We start from the raw sequence: 21,452 nt of genomic DNA, 5'->3' as shown, positions 1-21,452 counted from the left end.
TCTTCTAGTCATGGTGGTTCTGTGCCTGTGTATACTGATGGCTCTAAATCCGCATCAGGTGTTGGTTTTGGAGTGGTATTTCCCAATTGTAGCCGTGGAAGTAGTCTTCCTTTGGTTGCCTCAATTTTTACTGCGGAGTTGTCAGCCATCATTTTAGCCTTGAAGTTGGTGTTTGTTCATCCTGACAATTATTTTACTATTTTTAGTGACTCTCAAGGGGCACTTTTGGCCCTGGACTCTTTTAACTCTTCCCATCTCTTAGTTTTAGCTATTTTGGAGTGGCTGTTCCTCATTCGTCGTCAGGGGAAGAGAGTGGATTTTTGCTGGGTTCCCGCACATGTTGGTGTGGTGGGCAATGAGACTGCGGATGCATTGGCCAAGGCTGCGGCTACTCAACAGCCCCCAACAGAATATCTGCTTCCTGCATCTGATCTAACACCTTACTTGCGGGACAGAATGCATGTGTGTTGGCAGAGACGCTGGGATGGTGTTGCTCATAATAAGCTGAAAGAGGTCTTCCAGAGAGTGGTTGTGCCAAGGGTTCTCCCTTCCATGCCTCGGCGATTGGAGGTAGCTCTTGCTAGGCTTCACATTGGGCACTCTCTGCTTACACATGGGTTCCTGATGAGTGGCGAGACTCAACCGTACTGTGATGATTGCTTTGTTCCCCTTACTGTCCGTCACTTGCTGGTCGAGTGTCCAAGTTTGGGGGACCTGCGCCGGAGATGCCTCCACAGGCATACAGGGGTAGATGGTGCCTACTGTCTCTCCTCGATGCTTGGGGGAGCCCAAGTTTTTACTGATGTTTTTGGTTTTCTTCAGGAGGCGGGCATCCTTCCACTTTTATAAGAAATTGTTTTCTCTTTTAACTATTCTTTTATTATTTTCAGTGTATTATTTCTAGAAAAAGTTATTAACTATGCACAATTTATTTGCCATGTGTTTTAGCTTGTTGTCCGGCGGCATATGACCTTAGCAGTTGCGCCGCCGGTTTCTACTACAATCAATCAATCGCTACCCAAAGCTGAGCAAAGCAAGCAGCTGAATGAAGTGAAATAAGAGATGTGAGATGTCATTTGTGCTCTCAGATATATGAACTTCCAGTTGACTGAGCATTTACATCCCAAAGCCTCCATTTCATTGAGATTTTCAAGACACCACTTATTTAACCCTTTCAGGCACAGTCGCGCGATTCGCGTGATGTCGGCTTGCACTCCGCCAGACACAGTCACGCGACTCGCGTCCTTAAGGCCCCTTCAAGGCCCAAAAATATTCGTCAGAAAAAAACTTATAGGCCGATTTGCGTGATTTTTTGGCGCGTCTTAGGGTAGCCAAGGCCTACTGGAGGTAAGTCATTGGCAACACTGCTTTGCCTTATCAGCCTCAGCCCGCTCCCTCCAACCTCAGTGTTTGTTGAGCAGTCAGCCAGTGATGTTTGACAGCTCGTGGTTCCCTTTAAATCGTCCATAATTCTCCTCCTCTTGCCCAAGGCAAAGACCCTATTGAATCAGTGAGATAATACATTGTATGTGAACATATAGTGATGTGATATTGTTGATGGAACATTCATATATGTATTGAAAAGCAATTCTGGCCGTTAGCAATCGTTGGGCCTTGGAGCCAGACACATGGTCAGTGTAGCGGGGTTGCACCACTCCACCCCCCGTAGGCCGTATGGCGTGAGTGGAAATACGTATATAAATGAAGCCAAGGCATAAATATATATTGTGTGAAACATACTGTGGATGGCTTGGTGAAATTATGGAGCCAGCAAGCGTTATGTGTGGCATGAAACAGTGTTGTGAAGGGGCAAACCTGAAGTTGGGAGGGAGAATTACCGGTGTTTTTAGGGCTGGAATTATTGTGATTCTGATAGTGTAAATGCGTATGGAATTGTATGAAATATACGTCAAACAAGCTGCGAGTTTCCGTGAACGAGTGTGGTGTGTGCTAAAAATAGCGTTGCCTCATACTCTCAGGGAGCAGCTGACTCACACACACACTACATAACTCCTTATCTTCAAATCCCTGGTCTAACTGGATCAACACCCCTGGAGGAAGTGAGTTCTGCAAATTTTGTTGATATATGTAATAATCTATTACCATTACCTCTCACACTTTCAGACAAATATCCATTTTCTCCTACAGATTACACATGAAAGAAAGTAAATCTCCACAGCAGTAACTATAGAAGAGTTATGTTTATGTGTAGTAGGTTATAACAATAGAAAAAAACATCCATGGAAGATGTAATAGTCTGTACAGATAGGGAAAAAGAAAGTTAGTAGCATAGTCTTCAGGCCGGTGTGCGAGGAAGAAACAGTGTGTGTAAAAGTTGGTAGCGATCGGAAGAGTAACCTCACTTTGTCGGCCAATTACTCGAAAACTATTAGACTTATCGATTTCCTGTTACAACCATCATCAATACCACTAAATTCTACGTAAGATCAATACCAGAATGTAAGCCTTTGGTAGCGTTTTGGGGGTAAAAGGCGAGAGAAATGTTTTTGTTCCTAGCGGTTGTTGTGTGACATGACAAGCGCTCGGAGTAATAACATCATTTTGTCGGCCAGTTGCTCGAAAACTATTAGACTTATCGATTTTCTGTTACAACCATCATCAATATCACTAAATTCTATGTATGATCAATACCAAAATGTAAGCCTTTTGTAGCGTTTTGGGGGATAAAAGGCGAGGGAAATGTTTTTCCCCTCGCGTTTATCAGTGACATTCGCTCGGAGTAATAACCTCACTTTGTCGGCCAATTACTCGAAAACTATTAGACTTATCGATTTTCTGTTACAACCATCATCAATACCACTAAATTCTACGTGTAATCAATACCCGAATGTAAGCCTTTGGTAGCGTTTTGGGGGTAAAAGGCGAGGTAAATGTTTTTCCTCGCATTTGTTATCAGTGACAAGCGCTCGGAGTAATAACCTCACTTTGTCGGCCAATTACTCGAAAACTGTTTGACTTATCGATTTTCTGTAACAACCATGATCTATACCACTAAATTCTACGTATGATCAATACCAAAATGTAAGCATTATGTTACGTTTTGTGCGATAAAAGACGGTGGAAATGAGTGTCTCTTCCCGGCTGTTACCATTGAGAAAGGCTCGTAGTAATACTCTCATTTTCTCTGCCAATTACTCGGAAACTATTGGACGTATCGATTTCACGTTTGAACCATGATGAAGAGCAGGAAATTCTATATATGTACAATACATAAAAATGTAATATTTCTCATAAGAATTCGTGGTTACGTAGACGGGAACATTGCGTACGCCATGCGCGCATCACGAAAGTCAATCACGCACGGAGTGCCTTGTACCTTTTTTCGATTTACTCGAGAACTATGAGGCGTATGGGGTTTTCCCGTCACAGTGGGAAAGCTGGATAATGGGGGCATATTACTATGTAATAAAAACGTTAGGTCCCTGGGAAAACTTAGCTCTCAGAGGTCAGTGAAAATTTTTCGAAAATGGCTCTCAGTTTTTGACCATTTTCTCGAAAAGTATACATCGTATCTAAACCAGATTGGTTTCGTTAGAAAGCTGATGAAATTCTCTATGAAAAAATATTAGATCATTTTCCTGTAGGATGGAAAACATTCAAACGGTGATGTTGGGAAGTCAAAAATGTTTACTCGACATGCCTTCCAGGGCTCATAACTTTCTGTGCTGTTGTTTTCCTGTGTTTTGGTCATGTTTATCAGATAGAACAAACATCCATGCATACCTGGACATAGGTTTCATGGGAATACATTGATTTTTTGGGGGCGAAAATAAGGCAAGAATGTGTTTCATTCGCTCAAATTTGCTCAAATTTGCCGCGCGCGCGCTCACCGGCCGGGCGGCTTCGTAGTCGAAATTCCGGGATCAGAAAACTTATTGAAACTTATCGTGCGCGAAAGGGTTAATAAGTACATGGCATAACACTTTTAACTGACATTTAAGTCTTGTTTCATAGCAAAGCTATTGTCCATCTCTATCGTCCAAGGTTAGGAAAGTTAAGTACAATCTGTATTTCAAGTGTCATACCAAACGTTCCTGTATTAGTTTTTTTTTTTTTTTTTTTTTTTTTACTCTTCCAAAAATTGGTATCACTGGCTTAAGGCTTGCTTGTGCTTCTTCGAAAGGTGATAAACTATTTTTTGTATTTGGCTAGAAAGTTTAACCAGGCTTTCTCACCTGCTTCATATTTAAAAGGTTTCCTGGACGAAAATGATTTGATGTAGACAAAATTAACGGAATAAAAACATTTCCAAACGGTGTAAAAATTTGTTACATAATGGTATAGAAGTAATATGCAGTGGAATATATACAGTATATTAATGTGTAATGAAAATCATATTCAAAATGCAACATCGAATAAAGTCCATTTCCCTTGAATATCATGTCATGAAGCTTATCAGATAACCTCACGTATGTGTTGGGAACAGATGAGCGAAGTCTGAGCTTCGTATGACAATTTTGTGGTTTTAGATACACATGTATATGGAAAAAAAAAAAAAAAACTAAGTATTTTTCTTCATCCAGAATATGTGCAACAACAAGAAAAATATAAGGATGAACTTGCATAAACCACAGATTGATTTTGCTTTCTGGCTGTTGGTCAGAATTTGACTTCACAGACTTACGATCAACTCCCTCTCCTAACTAGGATTTGCTTTTGTAGCATATATTTAATTTTTTCCCCTGTCTCTTGTTCTTTGTGGAAAACAAATCTGTAAGTCATGAGAGAAAAAACTGTGGTCATGTTTTCTTCAATGAACGGATATAGAAAGAAGAGTGCCGTCTAATGTCTGTTATTCCTATTGCAAAATATATACCTTGACTTACGAGGAGGAGCAGATTTACGGTTTCTTAATGGCCTAAGGACAGTTGTGGTGGAGGCTAGTTTAAGAAACTGATGTGGTGGTGGAGGAGGCCTGCCACATTGGTCGTAACATATTTCGACAGTGGTGGAGACATTACGTAGTGGTGGTGAAGTTTGGTGGTGGCGGAGGTGTGCGGTGGTGGTTGTGACGTGTTTCGGTGGTGGTGGTGGTGGCATGATGTCGACTACTGCGGGGATACTATGGCTCGCCCTGAGGGTCACCTGCGTCTTGTTTCATGCCCACCTATATCACATCACAGGCACGTAGACTGCAGTAAGGGGTGAGAGTTTAAAAAAAGAGAAAAAAAAGCTTGTTTCATTTTTATTAAAGCCATTATATGTGCATCAGCAAATATCAAGATATTTTGTTGTATTTAATTATTTCAGTTGCTTACTTTTTACGATAACAAAAAAGAGGTTCACAAAATTCGATTAATGATGGATTATCAGATGTTTCAAGCCACTGGAACCCTAGGGAGCTATGATCTTTTGAAGGTTTGCTTATCCATAACTACACAGCTACTCTTGGTTAGAGTTTTTGATTTAAATGAGCTATAATGCCCCCTGTGGCGGGGGTGACACAATCTGGCCGCACTATGGAGTGGTACTACTACTCTGCGGCCAGGTTGTGTTAGGAAGAATACTGCCACCGTATTCCCTGCGTGTCGTAAAAGGCGACTAAAAGGGGCGGAGTGAGGGGACTAGGGACCCCCTCCTCTGTTTTTTAGTTCCTAAAAAGAGACAGGCCAGAGAAAGGGATGGGGGATTGAGTGGTCCTCGTACCCTGAAGATTGGGTCTATGAATGTGCGTGGATGTAGTATGATTGAAGCTAAGAGGGAGGAGATTGGAAGAAGAAAGTTGGATTTGTTAGCTTTGAGTGAAACGAAGTTGAAAGGGAAGGGTAAGTCAATGTTTGGAAGTGTAAATGGAAGATTGTCAGGTGTTGATAGAGGAAGGGCAAGAGAAGGTGTGGCCTTGTTAGTGAGTCCGGAAGTATAGCAGTCTGTGATTGAATGGAAGGAGGTGTTATCGAGACTGATGTGGGTGAAAGCGAAATTTGAACGTGAGTTGTGGGTGTTTGTGAATGCATATGGGCCTGGTAGTGAAAGGGTTGAGGAAGAGAGGGAGTCTTTCTGGAATGATGTTGATGAGTGTCTGCAGAGTTTTGGAGCGAATGTGAATGTGGTAATGATGGGATATCTGAATGCTAGAGTGGAAAATGTAGCAGTTGAAGGTGTAGTTGGTATGCATGGTGTGCCTGGAAGAAATGAAAATGGGGAGCGAATGATAGGGATGTGCGTTGAGTGAGAGATGGTGATTGGAAATATGCTGTTTGAGAAGAAAGATATTTATAAGTATACATGGGTGAGACAGGAGTGTGGAAGGGTTGTTGATAGAGCTTTGATGGACAATGTGGTTGTGTTCAGGAATGTAATAGAAAGATTGTTGGATGTGAGAGTTCTGAGAGGGGAGGGTGGAGGTATGTCTGACCACTACATGGTGGAGGGAAGGTTAAGAGTAGGTAAGAGATGGGTGAAAGCTAGGAGGGTTAGGTGTGGCAGGGAGGTTTTGAAAGTGAGTGAGTTGGATAAAAGAGAGAAAATGATAGAGTATCAGGAGAAATGAAAGATAAGTGGAATGCAGTGAAAGATCAGGAAAATGGCAGTGTGGAAAAGGAATGGCAGTTGTTTAAGAGTGCTGTGGTGGGGCATCCAGAAGAGGTGTTCTTACCTAATTGTTCTCACCTAATTGTATCTTTACAGGAATGAGTCAAGCTCCTACTGTCCCGTGCCTTAAACCATATTTATCGTACATATCCTTAAATTTGTGAATTGTTTTGGCACACACTATTTCATTCGGCAGTGGATTCCATTGATCAATTGCTCTGTTTGGGAAACAGAATTTCCTTACCTCTTTATCACCTCTCTTCTTATGCAGTTTTTTGCAGTCTTCTCTTGCTGATGCTTCTCTATATGTCAAGTAATCATTTATGTCTATTTTTTCCTTCCCTGATATGCACTTATATAGCATTATCATGTCACCTCTTTTCCTTCTCTCCTGTAGTGTTGGTAGATTCAGTTTATTTAGTCTTTCTTCATAGCTTAGGTCCCTTAAGTTTGGTATCCATCTTGTAGCGGACCTTTGAACTTTTTCTATCTTGTCTATGTGTTTTTTGAGACGAAGACTCCAGACTACTGATGCATATTCCAGGGTTGGTCTAATGAATGATGTTATTATCCTTCTTAGCATGGCTTCATTTATGTATGTGAATGCTATTCTCATATTTGCAAGCAGTGTATACATGTTCCGTACCTTCTCGCTGATGTGGTCAGCCGGAGATAGTTTGTTATTGATAATCACACCTAGGTCCTTCTCTCTGTCTGATGTGTGTAGGGTTTTATTTCCTAACTTATAATCCCAATCAGGTCTTTTTCCACTTTTACCAAACTTGATTACATGACACTTTTCCACATTGAATTCCATTTGCCATGTATTACTCCATTCATGAAGTTTATTTAATTCTTCTTGTAGCTCTTTACAAGAGTCTGTGTTAGTAATTCTCCTTTGTATTTTTGCAACATCTGCAAACATATTCAGATAGCTCTCATTTCCAGTGTTACTGTTTATATCATTTATATACACTAAAAACATGACTGGTGCCAGCACTGAACCCTGTGGTACTCCATTATTCACTTCTTTGCATGATGAGTAGTTTCCTCTTAGTACTGTTCTCATTTCTCTTTTTATGAGAAAATCTTGCATCCAACAAAACAGTTTGCCTCGAATTCCTCCTTGATGGTACAGTTTCCATAAAAGTCTTTGGTGTGGCACTGTCAAAAGCTTTCTTGAAATCTAAATAGATACTGTCCACCCATCCTTCTCTTTCCTGTATTGTGTTTGTTACTCTGTCATAGTAGCTCAACAGATTAGTAACAAATGATTTTCCTTTTCTGAAACCAAACTGTCTTTCTGTTATCATACTGTGTTCTTCTAGATGATTTACCCAAGATTTTCTTATAAGCTTTTCTAATACCTTGCTTACAACACTGGTCAGTGATACTGGTTGGTAGTTGAGTGGATTTTGTCTATTTCCTTTCTTGAATAAGGGGACAATATTTGCTTTCTTCCAAATATCAGGTAGTTTACCTTGACTCAAGGATTTCTTGAAAATTAAAAATAATGGTTTACTTCACCCCTTTGCACATTCTCGTAGTACCCAACATGAAATTTCATCAGGACCACTTGCTTTTCCTCTGTCTAATTTACTTAACTCCTCTTGTATTACTTTTTCTGCTATATGTATATCTGGTAGTATGTGTGGACATGCATGTTCCACGTAGTCCCTTTCAAAATTTTTTTCTTCTGTAAAAACTAATTGGAAATTCTTATTTAGTGCTTCACAAATATCTTTCTCTTGCGTATAAGTGATTCCCTCGTCCGTAATGGATTGTATTATATCTTTTACTTTGGTTTTGCTTCTGATGTAGCTGTATTACAGCTTTGGTTGATCACTACTTTTATTTATCATATCCTCCTCAAACTGTTTTTGAGCTTCCCTCCTTATTCTTGTATAAACGTTTCTTGCCTGTTTGTAATTATTATACGCCCTTTCATTATTGTGTCTTCTGTATCTATTCCGCAACAAATCTCCTCTTTTTTTTTATTTTTTACATTCTGTATTGAACCATTTCTGTATTTTCTTATCTGCTTCTTTGTGCTGTGGGATGTACTTCTGGACTCCTATTTCATAAAATTCACAGAATTTTTTATATACAACATTTAAATCTTGTCGTCTAAGCTCATTTTCCCAATCACCTTCTAAGAAATACTTCTTTAGGTCTTGATAATTTCCCTTTTTATAATTTAGGCTCTTTTTGTAACTTTCATTGCTGTTAAATATGTCATATGCAATCCTGAAGTTCTAATTTAGTACTGCATGATCGCTTTTGCCGAGTGGAGGGTGATGTATTAAACTGTCAATATCATTTTCTTGCCTAGTAAATATTAGATCTAGCACTGAAGGTACATTGAGTCCTCTTTTTCTGGTGGTTTCCCTCACATGGTGCGTTAGGAAAAACTCTTGCAAGAGATCCAGGAGCTTTTGGTCCCAACAGCTTTCTTGGCTAATTATATCTAGAGTATTCCAATTTATATCTGTATTAAAATCTCCAGTTAGTATAATTCTTTCCGATTTCTCCTCCATTTTATGTAGTAATGATCTTAAACTCTGAAATGTACTCTCTGCCAGGTCCTCATATTCGTCTCGTTCCCATGTGTTTGATCTGGGTGGCATGTACAAATTGGCTACAGTTACTTTCCCTTCAGATGTGTTGATCTCTACTGCAATCAGTTCTACTTGTGATGGTATATCTAGTTTTCATGACATGGTTTTACTACCTTCCTCCTTTTTATTCCATCCTGTTTATGTACCACTTTCGTACCTGCAATCCTATTACTTTGTAAAAAAAAAAATTGTTCTTCTCCTCTTCTGATCTTCCCTCATTTTTTGTTTTTGCTTCCTCCCTCTTCTCTTTCAGTAATTCTAGTTCCTCTTGTGTTAGGCATCTTTTTATCCATACATTTATGAACTCATCTTTTTCCATAAGATTCTTTGCATTTTTTAGTATCTCCTCCACAGTGTTTACACTCTGGAAAGTCACCTTTAGAGGTCTTTTCTTGCTTTTCTCGTATTTCCCTAACCTTTTGTGTTCCTCTATGTCGTTACTACAGATTTCCTCTGATACTTCTTTCAGTAAGCTCATTACATTTGCCATCTCCTTTTTGTCTCTTGTGATCTTGTTTTTTACTTCTTCCTCTTCTATACCAGTGATTACTATAGATTTGTTTATATTTACTGAATCTCTGACTAACTTTGGATTGTTTTGGATTATTCTTTTCACTTCCTGTTTCATGCTTTTTTCCTCCACTCTTGTTTCTAAGTCTTTCTTTACTTTCACCATTTCAGCATACGTGGTTTCCACATCATTTTTGTAGCTTTGCACAGCTTCATTCACCTTTGTTATCTTCTCCTCAATATCACTGCTTTGGTCTATCAGACTGCTTATTTGCCTAATTGTCTCTGTATCATTTTTGCACTTTTCCATAACACTCTCGTGATTGACTAGTGTACTTGCCATTTCACTCATTTTCTTCCTAAGTGTACTCAATTCCACTATTAGTTCACTGATGGTTGTCTTTCTTGTTGGCCTCCTTTCCTAGTTTTTCTATTTCTTCCTTTTGCAAGTGCATCTGCTTCTTTATTTCATCAATTTTATTTTTGAAAGCCATTTCTAGTTTGTGTACACGTTCAACCAGTCTATTGTGCGTCTCCACTTCAACCAGTTCTTGGTAGAAATCATCATCTTGTTTTCTACCTTTATCCCTTTTCTTTTCCAGATTTGCTTTACTAAAGTATGTGTCCATTTTGCAATACTAAAAGCACAGAGTACATGTACTTACATACCCCGTGCAGCTGTAGTCTAAACAAACTTCAGCTGACTGAACGCATTCTTTCGCCTCTTGGTTCTCTTTTCTGTTTGTACAAGTCTTCTTTAAACTTCTTCTTATTTTTTTTTTCTTTTAATAATGGAAAATCATTTAGTCTAACCTGGTACAGAGCTTGACTCATATAAAGATACTAATTTAGGTAATGCCACTGGCCGTGCTGGTTTGGAGCGCCGAGGTCGCACGTCTGCTATCTGTGACTCCCACTGTGTGTGGTGTGAGATGTGTGAGTGGTGGTGTAAGAAAAGGAAGTGAATGGTGGTGCGAGGAAGTAAGTATGGCTGTGGCTGAGAAGAGACGTGCATATGAAGTGTGGCTGCAGAGGAAGGATGAGGTGTCATATGAGAGGTATAAGGAAAAGAGGAATAGGGCGAGAAGGGCTGTGCATGATGCTAAAGTGGCAGCAGATGAGAGGTGGGGTAGGTGGCTGACTGAAAATTTTCAACAGAATAAGATGTTCTGGAAGGAGGTGAAAAGGATGCGAAAGGGAGAGTCTGGGAAGGAAGAGCGAGTAAAAGCAGAGGATGGAAGGATGTTAACTGAGATGGATGCAGTAAGAAAGAGATGGGCAGAGTACTTTGAAAGATTGTTAAATGTAGAGGAGAAAAGGGTGGCTGAGATTGTGGCGGATGGAAGTGTGCAAGGAATAAATGTGTTAGGAGAGTTGAATGATTCTTTGATCACGAAGGAGGAAGTGGAGAAGGCAGTAAAGGAGATGAAAACAGGGAAAGCTGCAGGTATGGATGGGTGTGCTGTGCAATGCCTGAAGGGTGGTGGAGTGACTATTGTTGACTGGTTAGTAAGATTGTTGAATGTGTGCTTTGTGAAAGGTATGGTGCCAATTGACTGGGCAAGTGCTTGTGTGGTCCCATTGTATAAAGGCAAGGGTGACAAGTATGAATGTACTAGCTTTAGGGGTATAAGTCTCTTGAGTGTTGTAGGTAAGGTGTATGTTAGTGTGTTAATTATGAGAGTTAGAGAGGGTACAGAGGGAGTGATTGGTGATGAGCAGTGTGGCTTTAGGAGAAGGAGAGGATGCGTGGATCAGGTGTTCGCTGTGAGGCAAGTGTGTGAAAAGTATTTAGCGAAAGGCAAGGATGTGTTTTGGGCATTTATGGATTTAGAGAAAGCGTATGATAGAATTGATAGGGAGGCTTTGTGGACTGTTTTAATATTGTATGGACTTGATGGTAGGTTACTAAAAGGGGTGAAGAGTTATTATGTAAATAGTAAATCGTGTGTAAGAGTGGGAAATGCTGTGAGTGATTGGTTTTCTGTGAGAGTGGGGCTGCGACAGGGATGTGTGATGTCGCCTTGGTTGTTTAATATTTATATGGATGGTGTTTTGTAAGGGAGGTGAATGCAAGAGTTTTGAGTGGAGGTCTGAGTCTGATGAATGTTGATGGTGGAGAGTGGAATCTGAAGCAGCTGCTGTTTGCAGATGATAATGCACTGGTGGCTGATTCAGAGGAGAGATTGAGACAGTTGGTAGAGGAGTTTGGAAGGGTGTGTGAAAGGAGGAAATTTAAAGTAAATGAGAATAAGAGTAAAGTGATGAAGTGTACAAAGTTGGTAGATGGTGGGGGAATGAATGTAGTTTTGAATGGTGAGTTGCTTGAAGAGGTATAGTGTTTTAAATATTTAGGGTCACATGTTGCTGTGGATGGAAAAATAGATGCAGAAGTAAAGTTTAGAATGAATGAAGTAGGAAAGGTGCTGGGAGGAATGAAAAAGGTGTTTAGATGTCGTTCACTTAGAATGGATGTGAAGAGAAGGCTGTATGAGGGTGTTGTGGTACCGACTGCGTTATATTGGGCTGAAACATGGAATATGGGTGTAGGAGAAAGGAAAAGTTTGAATGTAATGGAGATGACGTGTCTGAGGAGTATGTGTGGAGTGACGCGTATGGATCGAGTGGGAAATGATGAAGTGCAAAGGAGAACTGGAGTTCTTCGGGAGATGCTGATAGAGTTGAGCAGAGGGTGTTGCGATGGTTTGGGCATATGGAGAGAATGGATAATGAGTGTTTGGTGAAAAAGATAACTAGATCTGATGTGAGAGGTGTAAGGCTGAGAGGGAGACCACGAATAGGATGGATGGACATTGTGAAGAGAGTGCTGGTTGTGAGAGGGATGTCTGTTGAGCAAGGAAGAGTGGCTGTGCATGACAGAAATAAATGGAGAGAAACTGTAAATGAATAACTGATGATGCAGCCCTGAGGGGATATTCTCCCGCATTTGGTCTGATCACATAATCAGATCAGGTGCGGCTAAGGGGATGGGTCTATTATAATGTGGCAGGGGTAAACCAGCTCTTCTGTCGAACCCTGATGCGGATGTCACTGATTGCACTGCGCAGTTGACCCTTGTTCGGTGTGGTGCAGTGAGGATCTGTCCCTTCTCCCCTTTGGGGCTAAGATGCGAATGAATGTGTTTTAATGGATGTGTAAATGGGGAGTGTGTCGTCCTTTCTCGGCTACCTCCCTTTCCTTGGGGGAAGCAGCCTAGTTATATATCTAGATAGATAGATAATATAAAACGAACATAAACTATGAAACCTAACCTCACCAATTAGAAATTCACTGATAGACTGAACATGATTCTTTCCGTGCTTCTCGCTGTGTTACTTTTAGTATAATATTTTGGCTACTGGCAGTGTTAAGTAGCAGAGAAAAGACATTGGTAGATGAAGGGTTAATTTTGGTGCATATTGCCAAACAAAAACTTTAGCACCTGTAACAAAAACAGTACTGTATAAGTGTGCTTTTATCCACCCTCGTATTTGTCACACACGACCATAGCATCAATGGACAGCCGCCTAGCACTGGATGACATGTTGGCCATAGAACGGTGTTCTCACTTTTCTGTCCTGCTGCAGACAGATGGCTCCTCATGGGCGATCTACATGACGCAAGTAAGTAGGCACAACAATAATGTTAAAACCGCTTGCAGCTTCAACAGAAGATCCTGATAGGGTCAAGCTAAACATCAGGTCAGTTCTTACTTTACCGTATGATACAAGTATTCACATTTTCGGCTTTAATCCTCTGTGCTACTGAGTGAACTAGATAAGCCAAAGTCTGCCCAAAGTCAATCGAAATTGTAATACTTTGCAGCTGATATGTTTATATATTGTTCTAGGTATCCTTATTGTTGCTTTAATTGTGAAGAATAGGAAAAATTTATCGTTATGTGTTCTCTTTCAGGACGTAGCACACTTACATGCTCCTCGGAGAATCCGGGTGTTTGAGGTGAAGACTATACCCTATTTGATTGACCAGTTCAGCTGAGATGTATGGCGCGAGTAGGGTGTGTTTGAATCGCGGCTGCTGATTGGCCGCCGATGACCTACACATCTTATTGTAACACATATATATATTTATATTTTTAACTGCCTTCAGTACAAGCAGCCAGATTAAATTTGGGATAATTTCCGAAGCCGAAGAGATCAAAATTAGCTTTAAAAGTATACTGTTATCAAAGAAAATTAAATTTGATTATAAAGTTTTATAAAACGATGAGTGATAATTGAAGCAAATCATCCATCCATGGTAAATCCACGTCCGCATGTTGCACTGCATCCACCCATGGTGTACACCTACGTTCACATGTTGCACTATAATATCCCTTCACAGTGTACACCTACGTCCGCATGTTGCACTACAATACATCAGTGCATTTACTTCAATGACATCATCGGTGGCCAATCACTAGCCGCAAAACAAACACACCCTACTTGCCCTATGCATCTCAGATGCACAGGTGAACAAAACACCAGCATGACCTATGAACAGTTCTCACAGACTTTAGCCAGAGCTCGACAGGTATATGGCCACCACATGTAAAAGAATTAGGGTGAAGAAACTGAACTCTGGAGGCAATAATTCAGAGTTCTTTGGAAATATTCACGCGTAAAAACACACGACTAATTAATATTATTCCCGTACACGTCTTTCTGCTCCCTTTACCCTGCTGTAGCCGACAAGAAAGACAGAAAGACGTCATCGGGCTGAAGGAACCATACACAAAACAGTTTAGTTCATAAGTATTTCTGTGAGTTAGCATTGTGCAATCGGAAGTATGCTCGGCCCACAACCGAGAGATCCCTGTTTCAGTTCCTGGACCACCGACGAGAACTTAGGGCAAGGACACACCAGTGACTTAAGCAAAAGCCAGGATTGTGCAGAATATTCGATGGGTGCAAATCCTGGTCATGGGGAGCATTAGGGTCCTTTCGTTGTCAGACGATTATTCATGTTGGCATCATTACTTTCGTGATAATATTCTTGTTGGCATTAGGTTCCTGATATTTATGTTGGCACGATTAGTTTTGTGATATTATTCGTGTTGGCACTGTAAGGTTCGTGATATTTTTTATGTCAGCACCATTAGCTTTGTAATGAAACTTATGTTGCCACTATTAGTTTGGTGATATTATTCATGCTGGCACCATTAGCTGGGTGATGCGTTGTAGTGCGTGACGATGGTGGTGGTGAGCAAAGATCCAGTCTTCCTCGCCGCCTTCGCTGAGTCATCCTTCAAGAGCCACCTCCTGCTGGTCCAGAAAACAAAGCTGCTCGTATTCACTCGCATCCCTCTCCTCCAACTCTAGACCCTTCCCCACCTTCACAGGACTCTCTCACGAACCACTTCTCTCGTTCCTGTTGTGGACGATACCTTGCCAGTCTTCAGGTAACGAGTATTATCCGTATACAGTTGCCAACATAAATACTGATCCATTGCAAGTACGAGGCTATAAACAAGGAAGTTTGAAACACAGTGAAACGGTCGGAGCCTTTCAAGTTTTTCACATTATAACATCTTCATACATAACTGACCATGTGATGCTATTGGTTGCAACCGTACAAGAACACATAATAAATAGTCGATAATTCTGAGTTTTAATTATTGGACGGATTGCAGAACCAAAGTGTTCTCATGGCTGCCGTCCACCGACCCAGAATCCCTACCATTACAAGTGGCATGATGGACTTTTGATCAACGTCTAACTTTCACCCATCCACCAGATCATTTCCCCCGGAAGTTCTTTCGGTAAATTTTGTGTGTCGAAAACGCTCCTGGAAGATACTGTATTGCTAAACACAGAGACACCGAGCTGTAAATATGAGAGATCTTGCAAGGTAACTTGTATTATTATTATTTCTGCATTCCCGCAAATTACCGACTAGTACACTACATAAGAGATGGCGCAAGATCTCATGAATCCTGGAGGGGAAGAAACGAGAAATATATAAATGAATATTCTGACTGGATGAAATTACCAGAATGGGACTAATTTAACCTGAATTTGCGTATTTGGACCTAAATGACACTGAACCAACGTGAGAGACCTAAATGGTCTGGATGGACTGGTGTTCTTGAATGTACAGTAACTACTTTTATTCTACTGTAACTATGATCAGTTTTTCGTCCTTTTGCAGCTTATTTCACATAGGTCAGTGGCAGAAAAAGACAATACTACAGCTCTACATCCATCCCATAACACCTCTTCATAACTAGCATCATGATCTATTGTTATAACTCAGGATTCAAGATGGGCAGATGAAAGTTTTAGGACAAGTTAGAGTAAAAAATGTATAGACAATAGCTTACCTAATTGTATCTAAACAGCTTTCTCGAATCTAAGTTGACTTAACTGAACCTGAATCTTAATCATTCTGAACGATCTGAATGGCCTTAGGTTATGCCATCATTACATAACATGGTCGATCACTGTGGTTGTCTTCTTTAACTGAAGAAAGTTAGCAAAACTGATGGTGGAAAACAAAAGCTTATTAAGTCCAGGTTCTGCTTAGTGTGTAATACATAAACATATAATCATGCTGTCAGAATGGAACATGCATTGTCTAAGAGTATATAATTACTCCAAGTGACTACTAGTCAACACTATACCGTACACCATGTTGCCGCAGGTTCCCTCACCGGCCACACGTGCTAGTGACAGCGGAGGAGTTAGTGGCACAGCTGGCATTTACAGCAGATGACCCCACGGCACCAGAAGACAAACAACTCACCTTCAGGGGGGCAGCGAGGAACGTTATGGAGATGCTGTCCACGATCATGAACTTCACGTGAGCTATTAATGCACATTTGCTTTAATACACTCTGTGCTTGACTGAAAATATTTGGTTTTGATAAATAAACGCTGGATGATTGCACAACTTGCCATAAGTTAGCAAATAAAAAAAAATATAAATGTAACCATACCATCTCGACTTTTTTTTTTTTTTTTGTTATGGAAAAGGTAGAATATCATCAAAGGTTCGTAAATCACATCCCTCTGACAAATACACATACATGAGACCCCCTGGCAGGACCTGGGGCTTACGGCAAAACGATGGAACTTGGACAGGCATTTTGGGGCTCATTACACGTGAGGTCAGTTGTATAGTTGTTTACCTCAACTTGGCCCAGATTTTCGTCCTTTTGCAGATAATACTACGAAGCTCGATGGCGGAAAAACACAATGTTACCCCTTTCTTCCTTCCTTTTCATTAGACTGCTCTATCGCTAGCGTCCTTTTCTAGTGCTAATCTCTTATTGCCGCAAACTTCTTATTATGTAATGACAATTTTAGGCGCTAGAACAAGAGTATATCTAGAATCTGTGCAGCGAATACTTTTTAGCTTGGGGCACGTAGTAGCGTCACTTTCTCGCTATATATTTTGAGCATTTCTTTTTAACATTAATCTTTGCTAAGCCTTTTTTTTTTTGTGTTATTAAAACCAGTTTCTGTTGACCTGCTGTATATGTGATTTCATTATTATTTTTACAAGTAGCCGTATCTTAGGTAGAGTCCATACTTTAATTATCCTCTTACAGCTTTTAGGTCCGTACAGTAGCTGTATTTTTCCTTTCATAAATTTCGATCCTCATGTTTCGCATATGCATCATCTGAACCTACATTTTTCTTTTTGTCAGTTTCCCTTTCAAATATTTAGCTCGGGGATAACGTCTCTTGAAATAACAAGTCGTGATCAATACAGTAAATATATTGAGTCAAGAAAACGACTTGTCAACTTCTCACGAATTACTCATTATAGGATAGTGTAATAAAAGTTGATCCTTTAGTAAATATATCCCAACGTACATTGTTGTACTGTTCTTCATTATATTTTACAAAAACACATTTCAGGAAGTGGAGTTTACTCCGGGACCATTTTTCATGGATAAAACCAGAAGCCAGTGGATAGATTGCTCTCCATTTGTGTGTATCGGAAATTATCTTATTCTCGCTGCCCGTGGCCGACCTAAGGTGGACCTGTGAGGCTTCCTGCTGCCTCCTAGACCAAAGGTTTGGGTGGCTGTGCTGAAAGCAATGTGTGCAGTTTGCGCTGTGATGCTGCTTCTGACTTTCTGCCTTCCAACTTATATGCAAGAACCACGCATGAAAGATAACACCTTCAACAGTGTGTACGTTCTTTTGCAAGAAAGTAACTAGTGTTTTCCCATGTTAAAGTTTACACCGAGTAATTTTACACTAACTTTGGAGGGACTCTGAGAGATTAGATTAAATGGAAATGGCTGAATTACTATAGGCAGCAACCAGGCTTATTAACTTCTGAACTAGTCATTTTTTCTCTCTGAGAATACCAAAATATCTATTTGTTTCGCCCACATAGTTTCATGATGCACAACCATTGTCCTGTGTTAGATGATGCTTGAATTCATCTCATTAATGGCAGCTTACTTTAACGACTACTTTTATTTCACCAAAACTGCCAGAAACAGGCCATCAAATACTCTGATGATCCAAATCTTCTACTTGATTAAATTTTGTCTTCCACATATAGAGAGTAGTAATAGTCGATGGTGGTGGGAGCACGTGATGCTGGGGGTGTGGATGCTGATGGTGGTGCTGACACAGGGCTACGTCGGCAACCTCATGTCCCTCCTGGCAGTCAGATACATTGACCAACCCTACCAGAGACTTGAGGACGACCTTGACAACTCTGATGGTGGGATAATTGTTGTTCAAAACACTATTATCATTATACTGAAGTGAGTGGTTGTTTCATCAGGATAATAAAAAAATTAAGAGTGTCTGATTGACTGTCTATAATGCGATATTTTAACTGATATGCTGTTAGCTAATTATGGTGTTAAAAAATAGTCATACCAGTTTTGCCTGAAATGATGGTTAAACTATTCATGAAATTCATGTCATTGTAACAGGCTGCCCTAAGGACGGCAATTTCTGTCTTTGCTATGTACTGTTTCTCAGACACTATACAGCAACAAGTTAATTTATGAGTAGGATGAATGACTTGGATAGGTAAATATGTTCCTGATGCTATTTTCAGCCATTAACTCATGGGTCATCGGTAATTTTCATATGCTTGATATATAACCAAAATTTTCTGCAAGATTTTTACGGATGCCTTTTTTTTTTTCGAATTACTAAAAACTCGTGTTACCCAATCCCACAAACACATATCGTAAAGTATGTAAGTTTTGATAGCCTTATTCGTGTCAGACTGTCACGTCAGGTCCACTTCATGAACTGGGGAAACTGACGGGACAAAACGGGTCGCCTACAACAAGTTCATTGAATTATCCAATAGCATGGAGACCATCGTGCGCGCTGGCGCTCACTCACACACACACACACACGCGCACACACACACACACACACACACACACACACACACACACACACACACACACACACACACACACACACACACACACACAAAATTGCTGTTGAACTGATCATGTTACGTTAGTCATGAAATATAAACTGGCTTTTACTAATACTTTTCTTTCCTGAGTAAAATTTTCATGTTATTTAACAATTATTCTTTTGAACTTACTTAATCATTAAGGAATATAGTCACTACGGACTGAATATTTCACGAGGGGAAATTTTGAGAACTCCCTTTCCCTACCCAGTCGTCTGTCATCAGTGAGAATAAATCAAATGTTATCAAGGCTACTACTCCTGACAAACTGGTTAATTCAAGGACCATATAGAGGGAGAAAATAACAGCCTTTACCTCTAAATGGTGCTTTTATTAAAATAAATTGTATTAGTGCTGGAGTAGTCAAGGTGTTCCGACTCCTATTGTTACAATATCCACTTATACTGTAATTAACAACATCAGGCAGCAGAGAAAAACATTGACACTGACGGATATAACAGAAATGTGGATTTCAGGGACATGCGACTGTTGACAAGAGGTAAGGTGGAAATTAACTAAGAGCGATTGCTAGATAAATGTAAGACACTTCCCTGGTATTTCAAAATATTAAGCATCTTGTAAAAGGAACACTTCAATACTTTTCTAACGGTATATCTACGCTTTTGTATTAATAATATCTTGTAATTCGTTTTGCTGGTCGTTGTGATTTTTACCTTTCAAGGAGCTTCTACGCAACCAACCCTATGAGCATGGTGACTCAGAAGAACAGTCTCTTTTTACCAAGGATAAATACATTGTAAGTGCCCCAGTTTAGTAAATTAAGGAAATAAAGTACTACAGGTAACAATAGTTGCAGTATAACTCTTTAAAAAAAATAAACAAACGTAACAAATACTTATAATCTGGTCCATTTCACAGAAGGGTTTTGGGTATAAGATAAATTTACATATACAGTATACACACATATACACCCTGAGATGTCTTGGAAGAACAGACGAGAGCTCCGTATTTCACCTTTCATTTTTCGTAACGAGTTATTCTTCACTTACAGAGATAAAAGTGTCTCTGCTTGTGGTTAGATCCAACACGTTGGTGGAATCAGGGCTGTACGATAAATGGATGAAGTACTCAGAACCCAATTCCAGCACATGCAAGAACCAACCCAGGATCATCACCGTCACCACCATTCTCTCACTCACCAGTCATTGGGTGAGCCATGACAGTAACTTCCTTCATTACTGAAAATAGGATAGAGTTACATCATTGTACCTTTATTCCCCCTCGATCTGATATTAGATTTTAGCATTACACTCTGACGATTTTATTCGGTTCACAAGAGATTTTTGGACCTGGGGGCTAAACATAGCTTTCATTAACCCTTTTACAACGAGAGCGAATAAGGAAAAAAAATAAATGAAGTAAAGAAATACTTCATCGAAGTAAAGCAGTGAAAAACTTGGGTGTATATAATCGAGTAATGAGCATCTTTTATTATCTCGTAGGTAAGTATGTTCCGTGTCATTTAATTATGCAGGTAGGTACTTCGGATAACAAATAAACGTCAAAAGAAAAACCTGCCTTTTTCAGTTACGAAAATATCCACGTGCTTTGGACACTACCGTCCCCCCACCCCATTTTCCCATGGTACATTGTGGAATCATAGTGAACTTGAGTTCATATCTGGTACAGTCACTACTCACTCATAAAAGTTCGTGGGGGTCTGTTTGTTTGTGGGCCTGTGCAGTCCAGTCCCGACACCTTTGTGGACGGCGAATCTGAATGGCGACCTGACTCCTCACACACCCATCACGGCAGAACTGTGACGTTGATGTAACAGAGTATGAAAGGATTATGTTTGTCAATCATGTGTTATCGGTAGTCGTAATCAATTACATATTTAATGTGTACGATAAGATATGAAGGTTAGAGCCCCTTCAATGTCTAAGTTTTTATTACCGAAGTGGGCAGTGGCGACTGTAGTGCAGGCCAAGATGCATTTGAATCGTTTTGAAAATTTGCTTCGTATCCACATGAATAATATTGTAAACCATAAAGAGCTAAAAGCACACGGTATCTTCCATTAAAGTTGTTTAGCATACATTCGTCATACCGTATATTCCTCCAAGTATTAAACAAAAAAAATAATATTAGGTAATAAAACATTGTTAGTAGACAAAGACTCGAAACAATGAGCAGGAAAGAGGTCTGAGTTGGCCAAAGTCGTAATGAAACAGCCCCGAGTCTAAGGCAACACCAATGGAGAAAAAACACGCAGCAGGTAAGAAACTATTCCTGTAATAACTACAGGAAACAATTGACTTACTTTAATATTTTCATATAGTTACTACGTGAACTGTTTCTTACCTGCTTCGTGTTTTTCCTTCAGTAGTGTTGCCTCTG

At 40.0% G+C, this 21,452-nt stretch overlaps 2 protein-coding genes across 2 annotated transcripts in view; both read left to right on the top strand.

The window, feature by feature from the left end:
• Positions 1–21,452, top strand: part of LOC145390961 (putative glutamate receptor) — a 218,727-nt gene that overhangs the window by 91,981 nt on the left and 105,294 nt on the right. The window lies entirely within an intron of this gene.
• Positions 1–21,452, top strand: part of LOC145390860 (uncharacterized) — a 66,775-nt gene that overhangs the window by 44,372 nt on the left and 951 nt on the right. The gene's annotated exons all lie outside the window — the stretch shown is intronic.

Source organism: Coenobita brevimanus, chromosome 16, assembly GCF_032717465.1.
Source record: "Coenobita brevimanus isolate Jiangsu-jjx chromosome 16, ASM3271746v2, whole genome shotgun sequence".
Taxonomy (NCBI): Eukaryota; Metazoa; Arthropoda; class Malacostraca; order Decapoda; family Coenobitidae; genus Coenobita; species Coenobita brevimanus.
This window is presented reverse-complemented; position numbering and strand designations above follow the sequence as displayed.